Source organism: Archocentrus centrarchus, chromosome 5, assembly GCF_007364275.1.
Source record: "Archocentrus centrarchus isolate MPI-CPG fArcCen1 chromosome 5, fArcCen1, whole genome shotgun sequence".
NCBI lineage: Eukaryota > Metazoa > Chordata > Actinopteri > Cichliformes > Cichlidae > Archocentrus > Archocentrus centrarchus.
Genome location: NC_044350.1, coordinates 17,495,781 through 17,508,108, shown reverse-complemented (window position 1 = coordinate 17,508,108; position 12,328 = coordinate 17,495,781).

Here is a 12,328-nt window from a genome sequence, read left to right as displayed (position 1 = left end):
CGCTGGAATGCAGTGTTTTCCTTTCTCCAAACAGAACGCTTTTTACTTAAAACAAAAGCTCTATTTTAGGCTCATTCTTCCACAAAACATTGTTCAGGCAGCCTTGTGGCTTGTCTCTGTGATCTTTAACAAAATGCAGATGGCCAGCAGTTTTCATTTTGGAGAGCAGGGCGTTCTCTTTGCAGCCCTGCCATACGCACTGTTGTTCAATGTTCTCCTGATGGTGGTCTCATGAACATGAACATTAGTCAAAGTGAGTGAGGCCTTTTGCTTCTTACAAGTTACTTTGGGCTCCATTTACATACTTGCTCTTGGAGTGATCATTGCTGGTTGACCACTCATGAGGAGGGAATTGGTGATCTTGAATTTCCCCAGCTTGCCTGACAGTCTAATATTTTTGTGGGCTTGTTTGTTGGGGTTCCCTTCATTTACCTTTATGACTTGTGTGAAATCTGCTATCATTTTGGGCCACATAAACTCACTGGCTACTTTGTTAGGTATTGCAGGTATCTAATCAACCAATCATATGGCAGTAATCCAATGAATTTAGGCATGTAGACATGGTAGATAAGATGACCTGCTGAAGCTGAAACTGAGCATCAGAATGAGGAAGAAAGGTTATTTTGAATGTGGCAAACTTGTTGGTGTCACACTTCTTCCAGCAGGTTAATGCATCATATTGCAAAGCTCAAAATATCTCAGCCTGGTTTCTTGAAGATGACAGTGTGTCCACTGGACCTTAGGGATGTGGTGGAATGAGAGATTCTCATCATGGATGAACAGTCAACAAATCTACAGCAACTGTGTGATGCTGTCATGCTATTATGGACCAAAACCTTTTCCAGCACCTTGCTGAATCTGTGCTATGAAGAATTCTGAAAGAAAAAGAGGGTTTAACCTGGTACTGCCTAGGTGTACCTAATAAAGTGTCCAGTGTGTGTACATACACAGATATAGAAAATAGTCCAAACTGTTAAGAAACATCTTTTTGCAAATAGAGTTATTTGTTGCTATGAAACAAACATTTAATAAAAAACATTCAGAGTATTTATTGTGGAATTTGGATTGTGTTAATGCAAGATGACTACAGTGACTGATAGAAAAAAAAAATACAGTGATTATTTAAAAATAGTTTGTTTTTCTTATAAATATTACTGATAACCCTTGAAGAAACACAAGAGGGAAAAGCTGCATTGCTAAGATTAATTCGCAAATACATTTATCCCAGTTTGATGAAGAGTCTCTTGAGTTTTTGCCATGAGAGTGAAACAGATATTACAAACAGGTGAGCTCGCACCAAAGCAGCAGAGCCAAACATGACATTGATTAATCAACATGAAAAACATGGAGTCTTTATTATCTAGTCTCTAAGGACTTAATGATAGTTTGAGCTTAGCTGGCGTGGGAGGCTAGACAAGAAAGATTTATTCTCAGGGTATCTGCATGACTGACTCTTTCTTGGCTCTTTCTATTTAGCCTGGAGCTGGAATTATTGTGTATTAAATATGGTCAATGTTACTGGCATTAAAGGCCAAGGACCACTGTGGCAACTCCATAAATACTAGTGGAGGAATTCATCATCAAGCACTATTCTGATGCATATACAGATCAACTTTACAGAGAGACAGTCATATTCAAGTGGCATAGACTGAAATATTACTACACCAAAAAGAAATATGTCTCTAAAAAAGAAGCTTTTAATGCCCAAACATTCTGAAACTGAGAGAACAAAAGAGTTCTTTCCAAAAAACAGATTTGGTTCGAAGGGTCATGATAGATCTAAGTCAGTTGCGGGGGATGTGGAGGATGTGGGGTGATTGGGTTGCAGGAGACTGCACACACTGCAGAGAAATTAGACAGGCTGTCAGCTGAGTGTGCAGCAGGGCTCTGGCGGCCAGCCTTTCTCTGGGATCTGGAGGAGAGGAGTGCAGGATGGAGGAGTGCACGAGACTTGCACCAAGAATTGAGACATAGTTTCCTGTGTGTATTTCCTGTGTGTTTAATGTTCAGCTCAGGGCCAGAGCCTGTTTCCTGTGTGTGATGGGTGCCAGGCCCAGGACCCCAAAACAAAGACAGCACGCCATAAGAACCCACCAATGTCAGTGGCAGACCAGGCAGCCGCTGCATGCTTTTGTATATACAACCTCACAGTGGTGCAAAGTTTAAAAATATAGTTCATGAGGGAGAGATATGTCTCTTATCCTGTCTATTTCTGTTTATCTGTACTGGTACCTCTAATAAGCAGAGATCCCAGGATCTCTGCCTGGAGGGTGTCTCACATTACATAACTCTATACTATAAGGGATCATGACACACTAAAGAGTGAATGAATAAAGTTTGTTTTGTTTTAAAAATTTTCTGTATATTTTACATTTTCTTACTGCAAGTAAAAAAAAGATCAATCCAGTTATAGTTATTGGCTAATAAAGTTTATTTCAATAAGGAGAGATCATTTACAGACTTTGATGAAGCTACACAGCAGAGGAAGTAGGATAGGACCCCCAGAGTCTGGACACTGGTGGTGACAGAGATGAGGCAAGTGGAGATTTGCATGAGGCTCTCAAAGTCTCCACCTGCTTCATCTCTGAAAGTTTTATTATTTGTTTGGGACCATTTCTCTTGCTGAATCTCTGAAAAAAAGGAGGACAACACAGTTTGACAGGCATAAAATAGTATTTTTGCACCAACAGGGTGATTCTTGAAGAGAAGAAAAAACTTAAGAAAAAAATTATCTCATATCTCAGCATAGTGTGCAGGTGCCCTTCAAAAATTTGAGGAAAACTGGCATGTGGAGGACAAAAGAAGTGGGAGGCCTTAAAAACAAACAAACAAAACAAAACAAAACTATCTACAGCAGATGAACAGTATCTGAAAGGCATGTCCTTAAGAAATAAGAAAAATCCAGCAAAGTCCTGACACAGGACCTGAGGGACGCATCTGGTCCTTCAGTTGATCCATTTGTTCACTGACGCCTCAACAGAAATGGTCTCAGTTGAAGGGTGGCTGTCAAGAAGCCATTCTTTAGGAAGGATGAGCTGAGGTATGCCAAATTACACAAGACCTGGACTGAAAATCAGTGGCAACAGGTTTCATAGAGTGATGAATCCAAATTTAAAACCTTTGGTTCAAAACTTAAGACACCTGCACCAAAAATGCCTCTCTGGATCGTTCCGACCCACTTTAACCCCTGGTATAGCACTCTAAATGATGCATAAATTATATGGTTTCACCTTTTTCATCTCTTTTTATGTAAAAAGCCTGGTGATGGATACACCAATAGGATTCTTTTATGTTATTGTTCCCTCCATTTAGACTCAGATTGGTTTGATGTTTGAAGGCACACAGTGACGTTAAATAAAAACTTCCCTCAAACATCTTAAACCCTAACTAATGAGCCTGTTTTGAAAATGTAAGAACTAAAAAGTACAGATATTTGTGTTAAAATGTAGGAAGTAAAAATAAAAAGTTGTCAGAAAAATAAACACTCAATCACAGATACCTGAAAATACTACTTAAGCACAATAACAAAGTATTTGTTCTTTGTTACTTCCCACCTCTAGACAGTACTGTTTTTATAAGTGCTATATAGATAAAATGGCATGACTTGATTAAATATCCCTCCACATTATCTTCTGTTTGATATTGGCAATGATAGTCATGCGAACAGAAACCAAAAGAACTCGCTGAAAATGGCTTAAAAGCTTTAGAGCTGAGGGAAACGGCAGAGTCAAGTGATAATTTGTCACTACAAGTGACCCCTTTCCCAGGGAAGTAGCTGTTTTAAGCTGCTGTTAGTATAAAATATTGAATTCAGTTGCTTAACTTAGCTGAGTAAATGGTGCATTTGAGTATGTTTGAAGTGTTTGTTTGGACATGTGCTCGAATGTGTGTGAGCGTCAGGAGCTCTGACAAAGTGACAAAACCTCACTCAAGAAAATGGAGTATGTTTGCCCAGTAACAATAGCCTTAAACACACAACCACCACAAACAAGGATCCTGAGCAGATGGGAGGACAGGCAGGAGGTAAAAGAGAGGATAAAGAAACCAGAGAGAGAGAGAGAGAGCGAGGGAAAGACATGACTGGAGTTGTTAACTCCCCTCAGACAAGCACAGACACACACACTGAAACTGTGACGCACTAAATGACTCTTCCTGGAATTTTCTGCTTTGAATATATAAGTTTGTGGTGAGGATGATCTGTGCATGCGCATCCACAACTGTCTGACTTATTATTGTGAAATTCCTCAGCAACACCTGGGGATAAATTTTAAGCCAGAAACACAAACGCAACTATTTTGAAACAAGCACACTGGAAGCATACGATCACGAACATGGTGATTTATGGGCGTAGGGTGGTCAGCCAAGAGCCAGGGTTATATGAGTATATCAGACATGCACAGATAGGTGAACCAGACTGCTTCCAAGAGCGAGGCCAGATGGAAGAGGCTGCCAGTCTTCTGTCATCACATGTCAGCACACCAGGGCTACAAATATATGGCAAACACAGCCTTACACTCTTCATCTGTACAGTAAAATAACAGAAGCAGGGTAGGCAGGGTCACTGAAAATGAGGGAATGATTCAATATGTAGCAGCAGAAGGTGGAAAAGAGATCTGAAAATATGCTCCAACAGGTGTTTAGTTCTTATGTGTAGATCTTTATAATCATTTATTTTTCAAGTATTTCATTTGAGCACAAAATCAATTATTTTTTCTCTCCCAGTATCTACAGCATCATGGAAAAGCCACATCATTCAATATATTATTTTTTTTATATCACAGGATAGAAATTAAGAGTCAAGAATAGATTAGTTCAAATTTTCAGATGCTGACATTGATGGAGGGGACACTGAAAGACATTAATACAGGTGATTTAAACTGAGCAGGTATCGAGGCCTCAAAACATTATACAACCTTCATCTGCCAGCTTTAATTTATATACATTTGTCCACCCATAGGTTTACTGGTGTGATTAAAGTTTCCATTGTCTGAAATGTATATTGCATATTATGTATATGCATGAGTGTTATGAGCGCATAGTCCTTTATGGAGACTATGCATTATGCACTTTATGGGGACATGTCTTTCCTTATGGGGTCCTTGTAACAAAAATCATAATGTTTTTTATAAAATTGTAAAAACTTCTTAAGATTAGAATAATGGATACAGTTAGGGAGGCACTAGCTGAGCTTCAGGTTATCGTGCATATCCAGGAGATGAACATGAGTCAATGTAATGGTCACTGACATGATGGAAAAATGACCATGTGTGTGTGTGTGTGTGTGTGTGTGTGTGTGTGTGTGTGTGAGTGTGTCCAACAGGGCTGAAAGGACTCTGGGGGAAGTCTACTGTATTTCATTATGTACAAAAAAAAGACCAGGCAGCAGTCCATTCAGTAGGGTCTTGTGAAAAGAAAGAACCTCTCACCCTTTGTGAGGAATACCAAAAAGCCTTTTTCCTTTTTTTTTCGCTCAAGCATCATTGTGTGCTATTTACTACAGAACCCATTTATCACAAATAAAAGAAACTCATCTTAGTGGGTGTGTTTTCTGTGCAAGAAAAGAGGGGGTATATCTATTCCTCTGCTTTCACAACATGTATGACTGATAAAAGCACAGCAGTGGCTTAGTTACCAGCTGTGTATGTCTAAATACTGTAAACATGCAGCATAATGATGCACAAATAACTCATTAAGACCCAGACTAAATCTCTCAAAAACATTAGGATGGGCAGGGACACGAACTCTCCACACCTTGCTCTACTATTGCTCCACTTTTTGAAGTGTCACAAAACTGACAGGTCTGAGCATGAACATAGCAAATAAAAAAATATGGGTGGTTCAACAGAGGGTTCAACAGAGGGAAATTTCAACCACATGTGACTATATTCAAAATTGTTACAATGGTTTAACTTTGATTCCGTGTCAAGCATCAAAATGTCATCAAAAGGCATCATGATGAGAAAACAGCAGCTCATCCTCAGCTGATCAGACATTTTCCTATTGGTTTAAACAAAAGGTCAAAGAGACTGAGTCTTATCACTGCTCTGTTCCCAAACAAAAGCTTGACCTTCAGCTAAATCCTCAGTGAGTAAACTGAACTCTGACATTAACAGTGTTGCTTTTAGCCTGTATGCCCACCCACCCTCTCCACATACACATTTTTGTTTACATTGTGTGAAATATGTAACCATTTTTTATTGGTAACAAATCTGATATTTATTCAACACAAGGTTATGATAATAGAATTATGAGTTAATCCAAATATTCAGTCTTGTGCTGAATCTCTGCTGCTCTCTAGTGACAATGTAGCTTTATGGCATGTTTTAAAGAACATACTACAATGTCTTCCTCATCAGCAAAAGTTGGTTTGGTGTAGTCTTTTAAAGACCTCTGCATATTCAACTCACTGTCGTTGTGCAGAGAGCTGTCCTGCTGATGTGTTAATTTCTAATTCAATTTAATTTAATTTAATTTATATAGTGCCAAATCACAACAAACAGCAACAAACAGCTTTGTATTATGGGTAAAGACCCTACAATAATACAGAGAAAACCCAACAGTCAAAACGACCCCCTATGAGCAGCACTTGGTGACAATGAGAAGGAAAAACTCCCTTTTAACAGGAAGAAACCTCCAGCAGAACCAGGCTCAGGGAGGGGCAGTCATCTGTGGAAGAGTGCCAGAGATTAATAACAATTAATAACAACTAATAACAATTAATGATTAAATGCAGTGTGGAGTATAAACAAAGTAAATAAGGTGAATGAAAAGAAACAGTGCATTATGGGAACCCCCCAGCAGCCTAGGCCTATAGCAGCATGACTAAGGGGGGGTTCAGGGTCGCCTGATCCAGCCCTAACTATAAGCTTAATCAAAAAGGAAAGTTTTAAGCCTAATCTTAAAAACGGAGAGGGTGTCTGTCTCCCGAATCCAAGCTGGGAGCTGGTTCCACAGAAGAGGGGCCTGAAAGCTGAAGGCTCTGCCTCCCATTCTACTCTTAAGTATCCTAGGAACCACAAGTAAGCCAGCAGTCTGAGAACAAAGTTCTCTATTTGGGTGATATGAGACTATGAGGTCTTTGAGATAAGATGGAGCCTGATTATTCGAGACCTTGTAGGTGAAGAGAAGGATTTTAAATTCTATTCTAGATTTAACAGGGAGCCAATGAAGAGAAGCCAATATGGGAGAAATCTGCTCTCTCTTTCTAGTCCCTGTCAGTACTCAAGCTGCTTTTCAGGGAGCTTTTAGGACAGCCTGATAATAATGAATTACAATAGTCCAGCCTAGAAGTAATAAATGCATGAATTAGCTTTTCAGCATCAGTCTGAGAAAGGATGTTTCTAATTTTAGAAATATTGCGCAAATGCAAAAAAGCGGTCCTACATATTTGTTTAATATGTGCATTGAAGGACATATCCTGGTCAAAAATGACTCCAAGGTTTCTCACAGTGTTACTGGAGGCCAAGGTAATGCCATCCAGAGTAATTTTGTCCAAGCCAATGAAAATCTTGACATCTTCAACTCTGGACCTCCAGCCCGGCCTCCTGTCTTTTCGTCAGTGGATGGATGGATAGATGGATGGATGGATGGATGGATGGATGGATGGATGGAAATCATGGCAAATGGAGTTTGGTGTCAATTAGAAGGATAACACTGATGAAGACACTGCTCTCCAAAAACAAACAAACAAACAAAAAACCCAGCTCTCTTGATGTTTGCTAAAACATCATTATGACCAGTTATAGCAGAATATTAATATATTCCAAAGGTTTAGGAATTTTCTCTTGCTGCCATATAATTTTAGTGAATTTGCTTTGGTTCATTTGACTGTTATAATGACAGTCATTAAAAAACAGCACAGTGTGACCTCGCTCTTAAACTACAGACTTATGACTTCAGCTGGAAACAGTCTTTGTCTTGTGGCTCCCTCTACTGGTGGTGCAATACATTCACAACATGCCAAACACAGTCTTTCTCAATCGCTTTGGCATCGCTCTCACAGCAGGAACGTCATTCTCACCACTATTAATGCAGTTCTCAGAACAGTTAAAGCATTTCTCATAACACAGACTCGCATGTGTAAAAGACACTACAACAATGTCAAAACATGAGAACTCAGTCACTTCAACTCTGTGATAAAAGAATATGTTAGGACTTACACATCAAATTGTTTTTCTTTTTTACTTTTATCAAAGCCTTACTGACTTTGGAAAGAGTTCTGCATCAATGTGGGCCTAATCCAGAGTAAAAAGTGTTCAGACACAAAAATGAAATGTGAATGATTTATAAAAGAAAATATATACAACCTGAGAACATAGCACCAACTACTGTAGTGTAATCCTGTAAAGTCATGCTACACCTGTTCATCAGCCACTTTATTAGCTACACCAGTTCAACTAATGAGGCTACATTTCGCCTCCACAGTCACCAGATCTCAGTCTAGTAGAGCATCCTTGGGATGTGGTTGAATGGGAAATTTGGATGAGGAGCTGACAAGTTTGCAGCAACTGTGTGATACTATCATGTCGAGAAAGGCTAATGTGGGTGGAGAAATGTGTGACTGATTTGGGAATTAAGAGTCCATTAAGACTAGCAAGAATTATTTTTCTGTTGCGAGAATTACACCAAAGCGATCAAGAAAAACTGTAAAAGCAGCCAGACTGAACATGTCCCATCCTCTTGTATCCTGCTGCTTTACTGTGACACTGTCCTACTTTGCTCATATGAACTTATAATAATCATGATATAAAAAAAAGTACAAATTTATTTACTGTGTTGTGCAATCTTCTGCAGTTTTTAAGATCATGCAAGCAGCCTCCAGATAACATATTATACCTCAAAACACATGCACGCACAAACTACTCTACTTTCTGTTTGAAAGCATTAAACTAGAATCTCAGCTGCACATTTTACTGCAAGTGCACATGCAGCCTTTGTAAAACATTGAATCTTTGCAAGCTACACATATGGTATTGATTTGCTATGTGAAAATAGCAGATGTATTCTGTAAATAAAAATAGTTTGTGCCTCCATCCTGAAACACCGTGGGACTGTTGCTGTGTTTATCTGTGTACATTAAAATGAGCCAGATTTGTTTGTTATATCACTCAGAAATGCTTGTTTGAGACAATACAGTGTGAGAACAGTCTTAGTCAGCTGTCTGGAAGTCGAGTCAGGAGTAATTCTGCAAGTACCCACCCTTAAGCTACACCTCAATATTTCCAACTCATCATCACAATAACAAAAGAAAAAACAAGTCACATTTACGTAAAAAGGATACAGGTTAATGAGCATATGCACTTGTTCTGAAAAGCATCCAGAGCATGAAATCACAAATGCTGGTTATTTCCATAAATATGGAGCTTTAATGGCAAAGGTTTCACAGTGGCAGCAGGCAGGAGGTATGCAGAAAAGGTCAACCTCAATGCTTCTCAGTGTTACATCGCAAAATACACTGAAGTTTTATCAGAGAACCCTCAAATGTAGGTCCTAATGTACTGCTGCCAAACCTAAAGGACAAAAATCTTTCTGGTGAACAGTGAATCAGTTGTATTTCATCTAAAGACATAAGAAAGGGGGGTTAATGTATACCTACACCACACACACACAACCCTCGCAGGAAGAGCAGCAGAGCACTGAAAGTGAATTACAGTGGTATTTGAAAAACTGCACTCTCTTTTTAAGTCCCTTGAACCCTGTTGTTATCAAGTAATGGGACAGCTGGAAGGTAAAGTGGTGTTTTAAAAAGCTAAAACAGGACCACACGCAAATTCTGATTTAAAATTAAATTATGTTTCGTTGAGTTTTATCTGCAATCTATAGCTTAGAGACTGGAGACTGAGGTATAGAGAGGTTAAAAAGAAATATAATTGCTCTTTGTCCAATTATGTGTCATCTTTTTTTTCTTTTATTAAGGATATGACAGACGTTTAATCCTGAGGCTTTGCCTTTAAATCTTTTAAAACATGTTGGATCTTCCAGCCAAGAATGATGATACCCACTGGCATTATTACAGAGGAAGTAAACCTCCAGCCCAGACTGGTGAATCATCAAAGACTCTGCTATTGTTTACATCTGTGTGGTCAGACATGTTACCGCAGTGTTAATAAAAACCTCAGCATTAACGTCAGCTGCACGCTTGCATTCTGACTGCAAGTCAGCGGCAACTCACCCGGAGCACAGACCTGAAGAAGAGAAGTTGTTCAAACAGTCAGTCAGAGTGGTCGACAGAGACAGCATGTTTCCTAACACACAATGCTTGTTTTGAGGCAACAATGACACAACTAAGAGCAAGTGAAATGCTTGAAGTCGCACTGTGTTGGTTCGGAAACAGATGATCAAAAGGTGTTCATCAACTTTTAATTTTATCCACATCTCAACTGTGCTACAGCAGTTCCTCTCATTCAATATCTACAGGCACTTTTTTTTTTTTTTTTTTTACATATTAAGTATGAACAGAAACTCAAGTAGCTTTTATGTAGCATTTTACTGTGACTTATTATTGGCTGATTATTTGGGAAATGGCAGTTTTATAGTCTTCATAGTTTTGTCTCCTGCACCATGATCATGCCAACCTTTCAAAATTAAAAAGAGAAAAAAAAAAGCACTTCTGAACTGTTATAAAAATCTAAATCTTGACTTTGAGCTGCTAACCATACACCACCACCACCACCACTAACCACCAAACCTCGAACACAGCTATATACCGATCTGACAATTTTCCTTTTTTAATTACACTGTACTTCTCCCCTCTCCTTCTTCTGTAATCTAGTTATGAGAGCATTTCACTGTGCTATTTGTCACCTGGACGGGTGGTATTTGAGAAGAAAGCTGCAGGCAATTAAGGTATTAAAAAGAGTTCAGCCACCTCCTTCCTTTCTAAAACAAGATGAGTAGCCTGTGAATTCTTCCCTAAACCTACATGTCCTGTGGCACAACCAAATACAAGAAAAAAAACAGTTTTTATAGATAATTTTAAACCGAGGATGTCAAACTCATTCTACATTGTGGGCCACATCCAGCCCGCTTTGATCCTAAATGGGCTGGACTAATGAAACTCCCCTCTCTGCCACTTTAAATAAGTTTAACTGTCCATTTAATCCCTGCAATATCTTAACATAAGAACAAGTGCAATCTAAACAGTAAGTCTCAGTTTTTCTACATGGTAAAGTTTGTAGTAAAGGAAACAAATCTCTCAGCACTTCTGCCTGATATTGTGTTGGTCCCCCTTTGCTGCCAAAACAGCTACGACCCATCGAGGCATGAACTCCACTAGACCACTGAAGGTGTGCTGTGATATCTGGCACCAAGACGTTAGCAACAGATCCTTTAAGTCCTGGAAGCTGCGAGGTGGGGCCTCCATAGATTGTTCAGCACATCCCACAGATGTTTAATTGGATTGAGATCTGGGGAATTTGGAGGCCAATTAAATACCTCAAACCTGTTGTTGTGCTCCTCAAACCATTCCTGAACCAGTTTTGCTTTGTGTCAGGGCACATTATCCTGCTAAAAGAGGCCACAGCCATCAGGGAATACTGTTTCCATGAACGGGTGTGCATGGTCTGCAACAATGCTTAGTTAGGTGGTACGTGTTAAAGTAACATCCACATGGATGTCAAGACCCAAAGATTCCCAGCAGAACATTACCCAAAACATCACACTGCCTGTGTTAGCTTGCCTTATTCCCATAGTGCATCCTGGTGCCAGGTGTTCCCCAGGTAAGTGACATGCACACATCTGGCCATCCATGATGTAAAAGAAAAAGTGATTCATCAGACCAGGCCACCTTCTTCTATTGCTCCGTGGTCCAGTTCTAATGCTCACATGCCCATTGTTGGCATTTTTGATGAGTGACAGGGGTCAGGATAGGCACCCTGACTGTTCTGCAGCTATGCAGCCCCATACACAACAAACTGTGATGCACTGTGTATTCTGACACCTTTCTATCAGAACCAGCATTAACCTTTTTGCCAATTTGAGCTAAAGTAGCATTGGATTGAACCACATGGACCAGCCTTTGCTCCCCATGGGCGTGAATGAGCCTTGGCAGCCCATGACCCTGTCGCTGGTTCACAACTGTTCCTTCCTTGGACCACAAGAACTGCAGTTTTGGAGATGCTCTGACCCAGTCATCTAATCATCACAATCTGGCTCGTGTCAAACTCACCTTCCGCTTCCGCTTGCCCATTTTTCCTGTTTCTAACACATCAACTTTGAGGACAAAATGTTCACTTGTTCCCTTATACTGTATATCCCACCCACTAACAGGTGCCATGATGAAGAGATAATCAGTGTTTTCCACTTCACCTGTCCTTATGCATACCTCTAT